Genomic DNA, 15,926 nt, shown 5'->3' on the forward strand with positions numbered 1-15,926 from the left:
CTAATAACCTCTGCATTTGCTGTTCTCTCTTCCTCACCTTAAATGCCACTCAATCAGTCAGACTTTCTCTCACCATCACCCTATATAAAACAACAACCATCCTCCTTCACTGCTTCATTTTTCTCCACATCACTCCTCAACATCTGACATACTTTATTATTTTATGCATTTACTTTTTTTACTATCTTCTCTATTAGAGCTTAAAATCCACAAAAAATATTTCAGTCTGTTTTCTTCATTGCTTTATCCCCAGATCCTTAAACACTGAGTGGCAAATAGCAGAACTCAAATATTTGTGAGCAATGATTCCTTTTATCAAATAAGTGCATAGCAACAGTCCTATAGCTGTTCCCTGCTGAAGACAAAAGACTACATTAAGTTCAAGACTATTTATTATTGATTTACTACTTTTTAAGTTCAAGTATGCACAATTCATATATGTGTGTATAAAAATAAAGTGACACTTTTATAACACATTGTAAAGTAAAATGTGTTAAATGACCATCATATGTTAGAATTACATTTTTTCAAATAAAAACTATTCTTATTATTCAATGTCTTTGGTATTAGATTTGCAAGCAACCAAGCTCTTCCTTATATTCAAATCAAACAGGTGAATTCAAAATTGCCTGTTGCATTTTATCTTATCTACTGACAAGCTTTGTAAGTTCAGACTCTGCTGGCTTCAGAGAGAGAAAGAATTACAGGTTTGCTCTCAGCCAAATGACTCTATAATCGGTGTTGATTGCTTAATTCTGAACTACATCAGTAGCTAACCACTGATTATGAAATGCCCAGATTTAGTCTATTTTCTTTACTATTTACATACTGTAGAATAAACATTTGGGCAAGAGATAGAGATACTGAAGGATTTCAAAAATACAGTATACCTCTAAAATTCTCCCATGTCCTTTGTCAGGATGATTAATACTATAGTTAGCCTCCTAAAAAGTGAGTGATAAAGTATTTAAACTACACACATCGTGAGAAACCCATCACTGCCATGTTTTTTAAAAGCTGGTCTTGAACTTAAGCAATCTTCCTGCCTCAGCCTCCCAAGTAGCAAAAACTACAAGTGTGCTGCCTGACTCACTGTCACTTCTTAATTGCATTATGTGGTGAGGGCATTTTTTTTTTCATAGTATACTTACAACACATACTCCAAAGAAAAATTTACAAAATTGCTTGGAAAAGATTCTTGATTTTACTTTGCCTTTTTTTTTTTAAATTGAGGGGGGTGCCCTCGTGAAGAGAAATTTCAGAGTTTAACATACACTGAATGTTTTTCTTCTTCCCTTAGTGTCAAACTAAATGAGGCCACATGCTACTTTTGTCACATCAGTGCACATAGAAAGAAAATTATCATGCCATATTTTATGCACACAACAAATGAAATATAATACAAAAGTATTTCTTGTAAAATACTTCTAATTAAAAATAAATAATGATTGATTACCAGAGCCAGAAACTTAGGCATACCCTTGCTTCTTGAAGGTCTACTTAGGAAGTTACCAATTATAAATGGGTGTGTTCCAAAATTTCATTTTAAGTTACAAGTTTGGAATCCAAAAATTTGTTCTCCCACAGGAACAACATCACAGAGGTTCCTAGCTTGTCCACAGCAGCTGACATCACGTTAATTTACACTTCCTCTCAGAGGTGACTTGCCTCCATTATTCTCTCGGACTCCATTCTTCTGAAATGTTTCAATCAAATTGTGCACTAATTGACTTGTGGCCGAAGCTAGATACATAACCATCATGCTTGCTGTATGTCACTAGGAAAACAAGCAAACAAACTGCAGAGCAAGGCAAGAAAGTTAGAACAACTGAGAATATTCATGTCTCTAGAGAAGACTGGACTTTACTAAGGTGTTCATATTCATAGATGGGATATTAAAATTACAAATCCTAAACCATGTAAAATGAGTACACAAAAACTATTTCCAAGCAAGAAGAAAATCAGAGCAATTTGTACCCTTATAAAAACAGGTTATGGATTGGCTATAAGAGACCACACACACACACACACCTCCTTCAAATCCCCAATTATTTAGCCACTGCTACAGAACTTAATAGAAGCCAGGTGGTTACACAGAGTCACAGAACAGGCACAAATGCAGCTTATCTTTGCTTGGCTTTTCCTTTGCCCCTGGGTTCCACATGAGGCACATGAGGAATGGTCCTGACTAATCAGAGAAATTCTTGCTATTTCAGTGCCCCAAAGGTTTAATTCACCACTCAAAAGTACTCGCACCACTAATCCGTGTGACTCCATTCAAAGGGATGTCTGACAACAAACTCTCCAGATTCCTAAACCAAACTCAGTCATCACCAAGGAGGTCCACATCCTCATTCAGGATAAAAAGTCAAGTTGGTACCAAATTACTCCTGAAATTTCCCCTATATCCTGTCTTCCAAAGAGCCCAGCTCACAACAGACCAACTCTGACAGTGATTTCAGATCCCATTTCTGAGATGCTGGGTGATTCCAAACCAAGACTGGTCTGAGGATCTTTGTCTGGAATCTATTTTCTCTCAAGAAGACTCCACCAAAGAGAAAGGCTACTCCCCAAACAAGGAATTTTTGCTCAAAGCATCCACAATATAAATTCTCCATGTTAATGGTCAATTTGGTTAATACAACTAATACTTCATCTAGTATAACTTTCACTATGAATTAATACTCACTCTCTAAAGTTCCAACTACTTTGTGCGGAGACTTTTAATCCTTAACTGATACAATATGTAAAGGTGCTAAAAAGAGTGTCTCTGGCAGAGAGTAAATGCTCCATAAAAGTTTATGGGTTTTGTTTTCCCTGAAATAAGTAGTCTGTGTGCTAAATGTGATATGCAATAAGCAATAAGCAACCTCTGGTTGTTGTACATTAAGATATCTAAGAGATTAATTATTTGCTATCTAATAATCAACACCTATGCTAGACTGCTTCAAGTTGCACTTCACGGCATCCCTGTCGTGTTTCTGCCCCCTGGTTGCTCCACTTAATTCATCCCACACCACTGAGTAAGGTAATTACATGTATCTGAGCATCTAACAAAACATCGTTTCAGTTTTCACATAACTCTGTTGTCAGTACACTAACTTCATATTATTATTCTATTTTTTTCCTATGCACATTTAAATAAAACTGGCTTAGCAACATCATCTCCTTCAGATCAACAAATTAATATCTGCCTGCTACCAAACAGGGTAGACAAACTTTTAGAGGACAAACTGCTCTTTGAAGGGAATGGAGAGTTTAGTTCTTCTACATCTATCTACTATTTGACAAGGCAATGCTAATGTCAATCAAACCAACGATAGCTCTAAATAAATGGCAGATGGAAATCTTTAACAAGGAATTCTGATACTTAACCTCCAGGCACAACACTGTATATCCTTAAGAAAAGGACTCCATGGTGTGCATACAAAGATTTACCCATCACAGGCTGAAAAACAACCAGGAACAGATTTTCTGGAACTGAGTCCAGGACAGGTGGATGCTTGGTCTAGCTCATCTTTAAAGGTCCCTTCCAGTACACTGAGATTCTGTGCTCTCACATACTGCTATATGGTTGTCAAAGTCAATGGCATATAGTCACTCCTGAGTAGCTGCTTCAAGTACTTTTTTAGGCTAATAAGGTTTAAAAAGAAAAAAAAAAATCCCCATATAAAATAACATGCTTTAACAGCATGTTCCAGGTTTTCTGCAATAGCTAAATATATTAAACAAATAAGAAAAATCTAATTCTTTTCTATTTGTGACAAAGTTTTCAAATCTAGCTAGCAAGAACATTCTAAATATTGATAAAATGTTATAAATAGCCTTAACTCAAGAAGAGAGGCAATAGTCTAAGTATAGACAAAAAAGCATCAAATATATTACAACAAAAACAATTATCTCCTAAATATTTATGGTAGGCCTACTATGTACAAAAAGCTATTATTGGAGATATAAGAATAATAAATACAGCCCTGGGCCCATTGCCTCTGAGAAGACGAGACATATGTCCATTTAACCAAAATTCAAAAAATATTTACTATGCCAACTCTGTGCTTATAAGAGTGGCTAATCCAGTGTACTATATAGTCAGATTGTGACAAAAGCTAAGCAAAGATGGTCAAACCTAAAACTTCTCAAAAATAGCTTCTTTGCTTTTCCTATTACAAATGACAAGGATACCCATGTTCTGAAACCCTAGTATCACTTAATCATTTCACATACTTAAAAAACAGCACCTGACTTCACTATGCTTGTCTAATTTGGCAACAATTTCTAATTGTTGGGGAGTCTAATTTCTTAGACACCCTAATATTGGGTGTAAGAATCTCATGTTCTTCATAGCATGTCTGTATTGCTGAGACTGAAACTTAAGAGAAATAACTAGATAGTTCTATATAACAAACTCTCCACATCATCAGTGGCAACAAAAAGTAAAACAAAATTTCACTGTTATCCCTGCCAAATACAACCAATGTAAAAGGTATGGTGAAATATGTCCAATACCTATAAACATGCCTCTAGGCAACAACATAGTCTTTGGCTTATAAGCAACCTGAAGAAGGTAACCTTGCATTATCAACTCTGCTAGAGAAATCCTGACAGCATGATATGTAAACACTAAAAATTTTTTCCTAGGCTTTAAAAGAATCCATATACCAAACTGTAATTTTGTTACCTAAAAAGAGTAGTGGTAGGGTACTTCAACTTTTTACAATATTCATTCTTGTACTGTTCAAATATTTTTTATACTGTGATAATGTGTTAATTTTGTAGTCCAAAAATGCTAATTCCTTAATCTAAGAAACTACCCTACTAATATTATTAGTATTGGATAACATGAAATTATTAAACATATTATTAAAAGATGGATTTTTATTCAACTAGCTAGGAATGATTTGATGTTAAAGTCATTAATTTCCATTTATTCAAGTACATATATATATACACATGTATTTATTTATTCATATAAAAGTTCAAAAGAAGATTAATGGAATTCAAGTATTTCCTGAAGTTCTCACTTAGTGTGCCAATACCGCTCAACCCTCTCCCCTACAATTATACTTTGTTTTTAAACAAAAAGTACTAAATACATTTTTTGGAACTATGCAAAAATATATATTTAAATCGTTTACATAACTATGGATAGTGAACTTTATAAATGTATATTATATTTCTCTCTTACAAAATGAGGAGAGTTATTGCAGATGGCTTAAAAAAGAAAAAGATGCAATAAAGTTTGAAAAACTTTTCTGTCAATGACAAAGTAGTGGTTTATATAGTAACCACCTCAAGATAAAAATCACAGAAGTAATGTATCAAGGTGACAATCTATACTAAAAACTTCTTTAAGTCTGAGAAAAAATGTAGTTTATTTTTAATTTTGTTATTTTGGGAAAGAGGAAAGTAAAAAAGGAAGGGGAAATTAATTGCAATTTAGGTCACTTTCCTAAAGAAAGCAGGTCTTGCTTTGAGAAGATGGGGTATTGGATACACTGTTCATCTAACCAGTCTACATCCACACTTTCAAACCTTTGACTTATCTTCAATTTCTCATCTAGATTTATTCCTCAGTATTGCCTTTGATCCATTCTTCTCATCACTTCCCAAGTTACCTTGCTAAAACACAACTCCGATCGTGTTTTAAAATTTTCACTGCCTAAAACAGTCTAATGATCTTAGAATTGTACTTTTTTGTGCTGCCTACTTGTTCAGTTTTCTCTGTAATCTTCCTTTTATTTATTCCCACTCAGTAACAACTCACCATCTGAGATACTTTGAACATACCCTATATGAAGACCCTTGCTCATGCAATGGGTGCAGCATGTATGTGTCTAGAATAGGTTATCCTGCTCCCTTCTCTGATTACTGTATCATGTTTTCCACAAAACTTTCCTCATATCCCACCCCCCAAGTTAATGAATTGCCCTCTATCCTGACTCAAAGCATTCTTGATTATGTTTTTGTTACAAAACTTCTCATCTTTTGGTTAGCAATATAAAAGTGACCCTACTAGATTATAGATTTATCAGAAGCTGCCCAGAGCTCAGCAATTATCCCCTACTTTTAAATATACTCTCCCAACAACCCTAGAAAAGAATTATGCATGTTTTAATAAATATGTCTGATTGATTCACCTCATCTCTCACCTGTGAAGCATGCTTCCCACATTTTTGCTTTTAAAAATCTCATTTAACAAAAGAGGCTGGCTATGAAGAAGGGCCCAGACTATGTCCAAGAAGTCAAATGGTTTATAACTAAACAAGCAAACCACTTAAAGAACAGTAACTGGTATTTGTGATGGAAGTTTCTTACATGTCATCTAAATGCCAAATCCCTCCACAGTATTATACCAGGCCTTGAAGGGTAGGTTACATTTGGAATAAGGAAATAGGAAGATTAAGAAGAGATGAAGAATACAGATGACCCAATCAGAGGAAATAACATGGATAAAAACAGAGAAAATAGAGTTAGGCATTGAGAATGGTTTGACTAGAGATGAGTGAGGGAGATGTTCAGTTCCTTTCACATGTCCCCATAGTGACTAAAGCTTGCTGGCAATCAAAAATATTTGATAAATGATAAAAATAACATTTAAAAGGGGGGAGGGACTAGGGAAGGGAAGGAAGAGGGAGAGAAAGAAGAATGACATTTCTTTCATTTTGGCCATAATTACATTTGTTTACTTCATTAACTGAACATAGTAGTGATATAAATGGATTCCCTTGAATTGGATCAAATACAAAACAAAACCCAAGTATATACATTTAATAAATGCACACAAGGAGAGATTTAGCTGTCAAAAGAATGGCTCTAACTACAAGAATCTCTGCAAAGACCTAACTGGAATCAGAGCTGACATTGAGATTGCTGCGATACCAGTATGGCCCTAAGCCAAATCTCTTTTCCGGCTGACCATGCAGGCTGTGTCACTGGACATTAACTTCACACAACACGCAACAAGCCACCAAGTGTCTAGTCCGCTTGTGTCTGCCTAAGGCCAGAGCCTACCTTCCCTTACAGTAGGGCCAACTTATCAACATATTCAAGTTTTATTACAATAAAGTCTTTGAAAGCAAATTCAAGAAGGCAAAAAAAAGAAGTCATTTCTACTCTTCTTTTAACATCTAGATGCCATAATTTAGTAAACCAAATTTCTATAACGAATGAGGTGAGAAAGCTTTAGACCCCCGACTGGCATTCTAAACCTCCCACAACTAGGTCTGAGCATCCATTCTGGTCTAGTTTCCTACTGCTCCTCTAATGCACCTCTATTCTCCAGCTACACTTCCCTGACTGCTCCTATACAAGCTCCTCTAACATTTAGAATCATCTATTATTTCTCTAAGCTCCCACAGAATTCAGGCATACCGCTCTCAGAACTGGCATTTCCTAACTTTTATTGTTATCTGCTTGTAGGATTCGAAGCCAGAAAATAGTGAAAACTTATTTTTATTGATGGACACTCTAGAATTATAGAAAGACATAAGCTTTAGAATTAGATAAGTCCAGATTTGAAACCCAGATCTACTACTTCCTGGCTTTGTGACCTTAGATAAATGATTTCATTTTCTCAATCAAAGTTTCTTTTTTTGTAAATGCAATCTAGAACACATCACTACCAGTCGGTTCTGCAAATCAGAGCTATTGTATATAATGCACTCTGCTAGCCCATAGAAGGGACTCAAGACATGATTGCTATTATTATCATTGAATTTTGTACCCCCTTTCATCTTACATGCCACAAGTCTATCACATCACCTTATTGTTAAAAAATGAGAAGATTTCAGAGGACTAGAAGATCAAGGTGAAAAATGAGAAAACTAAAGTTACAGAGAATAAATAGGTCCACTTGCTAACAACCAAAATCACTTGGGGGAAAAATGTTTAGTTATAACATTCTGTTATTGAAAAGACGTGTGTATAAAAGGTCTTCTTGAAAAAGTCAATTTTCATATATAATTGGTTAACAGATCAAAGATGTGTTAAGTTACTATAGAAATGTCAGAACTGTTAAACACTTTAAATGAAAACATTTTTTCATGCCCTACCTTTAAATTGCTTCCTCGATGAAAAAGAAAATTGTAAAAGGTATCATGAAGAAACTCCATTAGCAAAGAGTTAGGACAGAGATTTAACAATAAACATATATAATGGAACTCCTTTGTTACATTGATTTTGGAATAAAACACAGTGCAAACTATATTACATATGGCCTTTTAAAAATGTGGGTGTGATGGATCCCATAGAGTAGCTGAAACTGAGCAACAAGAAGTTACATTACAACAGACCTAACTGCAGGAATAAATCTACAGCAAGTTTTAGAAAATCAGAATTAACCATAATGTCAGAAAGTAAAAGAATACCATCTGCCTATAGTGGCTATGGGAACCACGCAAACCAATTGTGTGCTTTACTGTTACAATCCCAAAGGTGAAAGTCAGTAAGTAAAAGAAAAGAGAGAAAGAAGAAAAGGTAAAGTAGGTCCAATACAAGGGCATTCAAATATATTAACACTCAACTTCTCTCTATCCTTTGTCACCTTTATGCCTGTTTGCCTTCCTCAGTTTGTCCAAGATTCCCAAATGCCAATTGCTGAAAGCCATCCTACTTATTTGGACAACTCAAATATCATCTCTTCTTGCTCCCCTATATAATTCAACTAAAAGTGGTGACTATCTGTTCATGATCTCCTACGCATTTTCACTGACCCTGTCTTGTAGCTGTTGCATGCACCATCCTGTAAGAAATATATCTGTTTCATACAGGTTCTCTCTGCCCTACTGGATTATAAACCCCTTGTGGACAGAATCTCCTTATGAAGCCCCAAAACGGCTCAGAAAACAGTATACACTCAGTAAATGCCTGTTGAATGTAAGAGAAATAAAAGTAATTTTTGTCGTGTGAAATTATTTTTAGCATAATTATGTTATAGCGTAATTATATCACTGCTTCCATTTCTTTTTTTTTGGAGACAGAGTCTCATTCTGTTGCCTGGGCATCAGCCTAGCCCACAACAACCTCACACTCCTGAACTCAAGCAATCCTTCTGCCTCAGCCTCCCAAGTAGCTGGGACTACATACAGGCACGCGCCACCATGCCCGGCTAATTTTTTCTATATATATTTTTAGTTGGCCAATTAATTTGCCTTTATTTATAGTAGAGACAAGGTCTCACTCTTGCTCAGGCTGGTTTCAAACTCCTAACCTTGAGCAATCCACCTACCTCGACCTCCCAGAGTGTTAGGATTATAGGCGTGAGCCATCGCCCGGCCCACAGTGTTTCCATTTCTAAACAAACTTGAACCGCACCCATAGTTCATATCCTGCTATCAAGAATAAAAGGATATTGTTTTGGATTTTTTGCTTTACTTGGAGACAGGTAATTAATACACTAACTGCAACACTGGAAAAAAATTTTTCCTTGGGACCACAGTGCTTAATTACGAAAATAGAATAAAAACTTCAAAAACAAAATGATCCTTTCTAATTTAATGAAAAATTTCTTATTTTTTATCGTTTTCTGTACGTGAGTTATACGCAACTTGAAAAACAGTTCTTGTGGCTCCCAAGGTGAAGAGATGAGTTACACATGTCTCACGAGGTTCAAAACTAGCATTAGTTAAATACAACTCACATGGCAGCTAATGTGTTAAAGTGTCAAATTTTGTCTCCAAATGTCTTCAACCTCAAGCGTATGCTTCCCAACTCAAAGAAAGCAAGCCATAATTTGGTACATTTTATATGACCCTGGCAGGGGGATTCCTATTCACTTGCCCTCTGCTTGCCACCCCACCCCACGCCCACATTTAGAAGGCTAGAAGGAGTTATGGGGGTTAAGAATTTGGAGTAACAGGATCTAGCCTTTTCAAAAATCCAATGGTGTGGGAAAAGAAGGGGTAGGAGAGGAGGACTGTTTAACACTGGAAAACAAATTTAGGAGAAATAATAAATGAAAGGTGTGAGCAATGTAGTGGTTAATAAGAAAATGCCCTTATTTTTTAAAGATGCATACTGAAGTATGAAATGTCATAATTTTTTGGACTTGCTTTAAAATTTTCAAGAAAAAATAAACAAAGCAAACGTAGCAAAATGTTAACTATTAAATATATAGGTGAAATGTAAGATATATAATGTTCCGTCTGCTTTTCATATATTTCACATTTTTCGTAACAGAAGTTAAAAAGAATGAAAAAAATGTTTTCAGTCTGTGAGACCTGGATTCTAGTCCCAGGTGAACATGTATTGTACGGGCACAGATAAATTACTAAACCTCTCTGAGCCCTGCTCTTCATCTGTTAAACAATAATAGTAACACAAGGCTCAAAGAGTTCCTCGAGAATTAAATTAATGTGTAACATAACTAGGACAGTGACATCACCCAGTAATTATACAATTAACACAAACTATTATTTTTATTAATCTTCATGCTGGAAGGTACAATAACCTGGTTAAAGATTCCTACTTTCTCACTATAAGTTCACTATATACAGACTCAACCTTTCTCTAGTCCACTATTTGCCAAGAAGACTATGGTGGCCGCTAAAAGCCACAACATGGAACAAAAGAAGAAGGAAGCCAGAGTGCCAGCTCCATCAGCAAGAGAAGGCACAGAGTGCAATCTAATAGCAACCACAAATCCCCACCACCACCACTAACTGCAGAGTCTTAAGAGAACAGGAAGCAATCAATTTCTATAATAGCAATAACCAGATATATGCCATTAACAACAAAAACCAGTTGTTACCACATATGACAAAGAATTAAAGTCAAGAGTTGTATACCCTTAAAGGCCAAAAGCAAATTAAAGTCACTCTCCTAGAAGAAATAATGGCCAGTATTCCAATGACACCTCTACAAAGGAAGCAAATGATTCTTCTCCTCTTGAAAAAAACACACTAGATACAAATATATACACAACTGCTTCCATTTTAACCCATTCTCCTTACTGCAGGAAATTTTGTAAGCAAACACAAAATCCTTCTAACTTCGAAATACAAAGAGTATGTTTGGCTTAACTTTTCCTTTTGTGTTTAGAATATATTTTCTCACAAGCACACTAAAGCCTTACTGACACCATGGCCTCATGGGTTCTTCTCATTCCCAAAGCGAAAACATTCAGATAAAAATAAGAAACAAATAGCTCCTTCATTAAAAATAGAAAATAGAAAAGGCCCTAATGCATATACACATATCAATGTCAGTGAAAGGAAAACTACTGAACAGTAGGTATAACAATAAAAATCACAGCTGCCTTGAACATTGCAATTATAGGAATAGCATAAATAGTGATGATAACATTAAAAACAGCTTATACTTACTGAATTTCCTATGAGCTAAGTGCTAAGATAAATGATTTCCATGTGTTAACCCCACCGGTCTCCAACCTTTTTGGCACCAGAGGATGGTTTTGTGGGAGACAATTTTTCCATGGACTGAGTGGAAATGGTGGGATATGGTTTTGGGATGATTCAACCACATTACATTTATTGTGCAGTCAAACCTCTTTGCTCATGATAACCTATATTTGTAGCCACTCCCCAGCTCTAGCATCACCACCTCAGATCATCAAGCATTAGATTCTCATAAGAAGGACACAGGCTAGATCCCTCACATGTGCGGCTTACAGTAGGGTTTATGATCCTGTGAGAAATTAATGCCCCTGCTGATGCTGTTCTGACAGGAGGTGGAGCTTATGCAGTGATGTGAGTGATGCCGGAGCATGAGATGGAAGGTGCACATTGAGGATGAAAAAGCAAGAAGATTCCTGACACCATGAAACTACCATAATAGTCCAGGGCTGTTTGCCCTCAAATGAGAGCATTTAAGCCACTGTTATTATAAAAGAACTTTTTCATTCTTACCATTATAGTATTTCTCATACCTAAATGTTCTTCCCTTCATAAACCAACCTGTGCTATGACTTTCATAATACTCTCTATACTAGTAATTATTTACTTACTATATTTATTCCCCAAGACATAAGCCGAGGACAGGGACTTTGTCTTCATAAATGCATCCCCTGCACCAGTAGTGTCCACTATATATTTGAGAAAAAGAACAAGTTACATGTATCTGTCAGCATGCCAGCCCTTGTTAATCTTCCTCTTTCCTGTAGTCCCAAAGGACCTATGCTCTATGCCATATGCAAGCCTATCAGTAGAATACTATTCTTTCCTCGTGCAACTATTTTGTCTAATTCCGCTCTTCTCAACATACCTGAACTCCTTGAAGGCAAAAGCACCATGCATCCTAACACCAGTTTTATAGTAAGCACACAAACACCTGTTGCATGGTGCAGTCAGTCCTTGCAAAAGTAAATAAACCAATATTTTCCCTATAATACCTAATCCTATAGAGCAAAATTATGGTGCTTTCGTGAGTCCCACAAAGATAACCTTTTATTCTCTTCAAACTGTACTTCAAGAGAAAAGAGTAAAACTCCCACTGTGTTTTTTAAAGATACGCTGTAAACATAGCCCTTAGTACTTGAGTATAAAGTTACTGTGATTTACTGTGTTTCCCCAAAAATAAGACAGGGTCTTATATTTATTTTTTCTCAAGAAGGCACCCTAGAGCTTATTTTCAGGGGATGTGTTATTTTTTTTAAGTACAGTACAACAATCTACTTTTATTCAAATATAGTTAAATCATCTTCTTCTGGAACACCATCATAACTCTCCAAACCCTGAATTCCATCTTGAATTACTTGCGACTCTATTTCCTTTAGAACCATTGGCTCCAATCTCTCATGTCGAGCACTAGAGCTCTCATGGGGCAGATGAGAAGGGCTGCTAGTCTTCTTTACCGCTCCACGACAAAATGCATGGGTTGTGCAGATACACTCCATAGCCACGCCCATCACTAGGTCTTATTTTCGAGGTAGGGCTTATATTGGGCAAATGCTTCGAAATCCTGCTAGAGTTTATTTTCTGGGTAGATCTTACTTTCGGGGAAACACAGTAGTTGTCACAACTATTGGAAAATAAATAAACAACCAACCAAACAAATAAATAAATAAAGGCAGTGTGAGGCAGTCCCTTGCACCAGGAGAGTAGAAGCAAAGAGGCAAATAGGTATTATACATGGGATGGAGCTGACAGCCGGCAGGACCAGAATATTTTTTGACTGACATTTTCTGACAAGACGGTCCAGAGTAAAAAACAATTTAGCTACTAAAGGATATGCACTGAATGAGTTGTTCAGTGATGTAAGCTGTAGGAATCCAGAATCCACGCAGGACACTGAAGAACATGGTGCAGAGCAGCAAAATACAAGGAAAAAACTCCTGGTAAATGAGTATGCTTATCTATCATTCTATATACTGTAAACAAAGGCAAGAGCTTGTCTCAAAACCTAGGCTGACTTAAACTTGAAATGAAAGGGAAGTGATGCAGCAGGGAGCGGAGATTTGAAATTTACTTTGATATTACCAGTAATTAACTAAATATTAAAATTCTGGATGAAGATTGCTTCTTGAGAACAAGTATATAAACAAACTATCCTGTTTCAGAAATCCAACTATTTAAATTCAGAGGCAATTTCAGCATGGCATTATTTGTTGTTGGAATTTATTGTGTCAGTCACTTTAAATACATTATCTCATTAATAAATTCTATAATCCTATAAAGTAAGTACTATTAATATCTCCCATTTAGCAGATGGAGATACTAAGCCCCAAACTTAACATCACATAGCTAGGAGCAGTTCATTTGTATTTCAATATTTTTCTATTCTATAACAAACCCAGAAATTTAAAAAGAAATGGTTCATGTTAACCATCAACCTATAGTTCTTAACATCTTATTTCTCTAGGGAAAATGAAAAACACATTCAATTTTACCTTCCTTCAATAACAACTTCAAAAACAGAAAATCATCACCATAACTTTGTAGGAAAGAATTTTCTTGAGATTTTCTAAATTGTAAAAAGAAGGGCAATATTAAGAGTTAAATATCAAGTTATTATTTGGAAGCTTTTTAAAATAAAATAAATAAATAAATCCTCTTTTCTACACCACTGAATACAATAGGGTCAAAGTAGAGGCTCTGAGATTATTATGTCCAACAAATGAAGGTCCCAATCTCAGAGCTTATGTAGACATCACAAAAACTGTTTCAATAAAAGCGGTTATTTTAGAACTGGCTGTCTGCCCAGAGAACACCAGAATACATTTTAACCAAGTGGACAGAAAACGAAGTGGATAGATTTGAACCCCATTTTATATCTACTAAGATCTAAATAACACCACAATACAATTTCCTCTCTCATTACTTTTATATATAATTAGACTTAGGAAGGTAAGCAGGTTATTAAAAAAAATTTCTGTAATTCATTTTACATCACTTTAACTTACAGTTCACATTCCTACAAACTTTCAACTTGTATTTTAATTGAATTTTGGAGATTTTAAGGAAGAAGGCCCCAACCACCAATACTGATTTTGTAAGGTGACATCTGTTAAAAGAATATAATAATATTAAAAGACATAAAAAGGATATATTTAAATGTCTAGAATTAGAAAGGCAGTATTGTGTGAATAAATTTATTCATAGATCATATAAGCATCTATATATTTAATTCCATAATAAAGGCTTCTCTTTGCTCTTTAAATTAAATCTTTGACTTTACACTAACTGATCCTCAAGAGAAAAGAATTACAAATGTGCCAAATCACAGTCTCTATTTCAAAGCAGCAGTGTGAAATAATAAAGAGCTAATGTGGTCCTGACGATTACTGTACCTTTCATTAAAATTTCATCTCTTTGTCCTATTTAAGGACTTACTACATGCTTCTGACCACATGGAATCAGTTACGCAGACCCTGTGATTTCTTCTCCATGAACACTACTTCACTATTTGCACAGGAACAAAAATGATATAAACTAAGAAATAATTTACACCACTTTATAGCTGAGTTTTCCAATAATTCTGCTATAATTCAAATCATCAACATACCATCAGGTCAAATTCCATTACAATGAAATAGACAGAAATTTCAAATTTATCACAAAGGAATTTAGAAATCCTAAATAAGTATTCTTTAACTTATCGTTAATAAATAGTAACTAATTTTTAAGCAGTAAGATTTTTTAACTGTGATGCTTTTTTTTTTAACATACATTTCAACACTATAGAATGAAACAAACTTAGTCAAAACCATGTATGTGAGCCACACGGCTTCATGATAATGGCCAACTCACATTCTTCAAAAGGTTGGAGAGCACTGCAATAGTCACCCCAGAAGCACCATGACATAGCAGGAGACAAGAGAGCAAAGCAATGGGAACCTGGATCTGCCTCTCCTACTGCTACTTTGTTGTATGAAACTAGACAAGTAGCTTAGCCCCTTTGGGCCTTGGCTCTCATCTGTAGGAGAAGACTGGACTAGATCCCTAGTTTATATAATTTTTAAGCATAATTCTGGCTACAGGAAAGCCTCTAGCATAAAATGGATAAAAGTGGATGTCTTAGTCCATTTTATGCTGCTATATCAGAATACATAAGACTGGGTAATTTACAATAAAAGGAATTTATTTCTTATACTTCTGGAGGCTTGGAGGTCCAAGATCAAAGGACCCACTAGCAAGGACCTTCAAGCTACACCATCATGATCCCATGGCAGAAGGCACAAAGGCAAAAAAGGCCTGAACTCTCTTTTATAACAAACCCACTCTCACGATAACTAACTAACTCCTGAAATAAATACATAATCCATTCATGAGGGCAGAGCACCCATGACCTACCTAATCAACTCTTATTGGGTCCCACCTCCCAACACTATTGCATTGGAGATTCAGTTTCTAGCACATGAACTTTAGGGACACATTCAAACCACAGTAGTGGACTTGCACTGAACTCTCTCCAGTGGCAGCTCCTAAAACAAGTTCTGGGGGATGGGAGGAGGAGAGAAAGAAAGAAAGAAA

General features: G+C 35.6%; 1 protein-coding gene and 1 long non-coding RNA gene across 2 annotated transcripts in view; both read right to left on the reverse strand.

Annotated features, from left to right (window-relative positions):
* MED13L (mediator complex subunit 13L) overlaps positions 1–15,926 on the reverse strand; it is a 271,204-nt gene that overhangs the window by 145,614 nt on the left and 109,664 nt on the right. The gene's annotated exons all lie outside the window — the stretch shown is intronic.
* LOC142863470 (uncharacterized) overlaps positions 1–15,926 on the reverse strand; it is a 44,331-nt gene that overhangs the window by 4,458 nt on the left and 23,947 nt on the right. The window contains exon 1 of the long non-coding RNA XR_012914247.1: positions 1–15,926. This exon is cut by the window's right edge and continues 23,947 nt beyond it. This is a non-coding gene — a long non-coding RNA (uncharacterized LOC142863470).

Source organism: Microcebus murinus, chromosome 22, assembly GCF_040939455.1.
Source record: "Microcebus murinus isolate Inina chromosome 22, M.murinus_Inina_mat1.0, whole genome shotgun sequence".
In the NCBI taxonomy this organism is placed as follows: domain Eukaryota; kingdom Metazoa; phylum Chordata; class Mammalia; order Primates; family Cheirogaleidae; genus Microcebus; species Microcebus murinus.